Source organism: Colobus angolensis, unplaced genomic scaffold (genome assembly GCF_000951035.1).
Source record: "Colobus angolensis palliatus isolate OR3802 unplaced genomic scaffold, Cang.pa_1.0 Scaffold425, whole genome shotgun sequence".
NCBI classification, from domain to species: domain Eukaryota; kingdom Metazoa; phylum Chordata; class Mammalia; order Primates; family Cercopithecidae; genus Colobus; species Colobus angolensis.
Window position 1 is genome coordinate 711367 of NW_012117655.1, and position 2615 is coordinate 713981.

The 2615-nt window shown below is 37.9% G+C and overlaps 1 pseudogene; it reads right to left on the bottom strand.

The window, feature by feature from the left end:
* Positions 1-1445: 1445 nt before the first annotated feature.
* LOC105522339 overlaps positions 1446-2615 on the bottom strand; it is a 99405-nt pseudogene continuing 98235 nt past the window's right edge.

Here is a 2615-nt window from a genome sequence, read left to right on the forward strand (position 1 = left end):
ATTTGGTATTGAGGATGTTTTGCCCACCTCAACTGACCTGGATTGAGATTTGGAGATGTGGGAACTCATTCTGACTCTCATTATTCATGCATCTTGAGCAAGCCACTCACCTTTCCTCAACCTTGGTTTCTTCATCTGTAAAATAGATAATCTCTGAACTTCTAAGATTTTAAGACCACATTTGGAAAGTCAGGTGTGCATTCTCATGGAACACAGGAGATACAGTGGACAGAAATGCCCCAGAAGAGCTCTAACCAGCCGCTTAAATAGTGAAAACTCCTGTGCCACTTTTTTAAAAAAAACCTTTAGGCCGGGCGCGGTGGCTCAAGCCTGTAATCCCAGCACTTTGGGAGGCCGAGACGGGCGAATCACAAGGTCAGGAGATCGAGACCATCCTGGCTAACACGGTGAAACCCCGTCTCTACTAAAGAATACAAAAAACTAGCCGGGCGAGGTGGCGGGCGCCTGTAGTCCCAGCTACTCGGGAGGCTGAGGCAGGAGAATGGCGTAAACCCGGGAGGCGGAGCTTGCAGTGAGCTGAGATCCGGCCATTGCACTCCAGCCTGGGCGACAGAGCGAGACTCCGTCTCAAAAAAAAAAAAAAAAACCTTTAAAATGGTTTTATGTGCAAATAATGAACAGATGTTGTACTCATAAATTCTACTTTCCAAAAACAGGAGCTTTTTAAAAGAAAACCACATAATAACTTTTAAAAGGTGCTGGGATTCCTCTGCTTCTAGATCATTGCTAGGCTACAAAAATAAAGTTTGTTCTACCAGGAATCATAAGTTAGAACTGAGTATTCTCCCAAGTGGAAATTCTAGAGTGTAGTGTCACTCCAGGCAAAGATTATTCAGTTCTCATCCCCAACATCCATAACTACCTATCAGAAGGGTTAAACCAGGTCAAAACAGTCCAGCATACTTAGGCTTCATCAAACAACGTCATTATGCTCTTCTAAGATGCAAATAAACCAAAACAGGCAATACTAAAATTAAAATAATATTTGACACTGTCATACAAATTGTTAGTTCCTTGTTGTATCCCCGCCCTTCTATAACATTAATAAAGGGAATATTTTACTGCAAAGAATATTTTATTTTATACATCACTGGCCATGAATTTTTGCCATTAGTTATTATACAAATGCTGTCTAGTGCCATTATCCAAATGGCATAACCATTTTATATCCACAATTCACTTCTATAGTTATAAGTAAAATTTTTATGATTTACATAAGTACATCTATCAGTGAAGATTTAACATTGAGATGCAATTAAACGTCCATAATATGTGATGTTTTGTAGATGGCAATGTAGGAAAGATATGTTTTAATCACTTTTCATTTAAGTGAACTTATGTAAAAAATAAACTAATAATTTAGCAGTTCCAAGTCTACAGAGAGCATTTTCAAATGTACATAAAAGAAATGGTCACAGAGATTTTTAAGAAGCATCTTCCCTGTCCACATCCTCTTGTAACTGCTGTGCCATTTTCTCTTCCAACTGCTTCTCTTTGCCTGCAAGAGGGGCTTGGATAAGATGGATGTTTTGCTTGACTTCTTTGAACTTTCTGTAGTGCTTTATTTTTCTTTAATCTGTTCACTATAAATGTAGCTTGGCGTTTCTGTTTGATCTCTTCAACTCTCTTCATTGCAGCAATAGTTTTATTCCATAGCTCTCACTGGTATTTGATAGGTTCATTTCTATATTTTTCAAATTCAAATGAATTATCCACTGTAAGCTGTTTTCTAGCTGCTTTCCAGAATGCTTTGGTCCACCTAACTTTGTGAGGATTGCGCTTCTTTTTAAAGTTTTTATGACATTTAGAGTTACAAAATCTGAACACCTTGCAATCGTTCTGGATGAATATCATGCTGTGGACAGGGTAGATGGACCCCAAACAGAAATAACACTTCTCGATACGCCTGTTGAACCCATGTGAGTCCCCACCAAACAAACGCCAAGCTTGAAAGCCCTGTGCCGCTTATTAAATGTACCCCCACTGGAGCTTCCCAAGTGCTCTCACTCCCTAATCTCTCCCCCTTCAACTTCCCTGGCTTTCCCCCTGTATCCCCCATTTCTCTAAACTCCAGCAATTAAGGGGCTTCCAGCTGTCATCCATACTGGTGGGTCAGTGTCCAACTATTTAACAGTTTTAAAATATTTTGAATATCACCCCGGATATAAGAAACTCCTTTGCATCTCCACTGCACAATACATAGAAGCTAAATCCTTGTGACTAAACCCTCTGGGGCTCATAAAGTTGGAGACTGTTTGAAATTGGCCATTTTTATAGAGGTTGTAGTGAACCGAGATTATGCAACTGCACTCCAGCTTGGGTGACAAAAGTGAAACTCCATCTCAAAAAAAAAAAAAAAAAGAAAGAAATTGGCCATTTTTACATGTAATAGGTAAAAGTAAAATGAAAAGCTTAACTAAACTTTATGAGTTTTATCGACAAGTATAAATCAGATATATTTATTTTTCTATGTGTACAGGTGTTTTATTGTTTAAAAAATAAAGGGAATTTTTGAAAAAACTTTAGTTCTAGACTTTAAAATAACAGAACACATGAATGTGTTCTCTTTTATTTTTTATTTTTTTATTTATTTA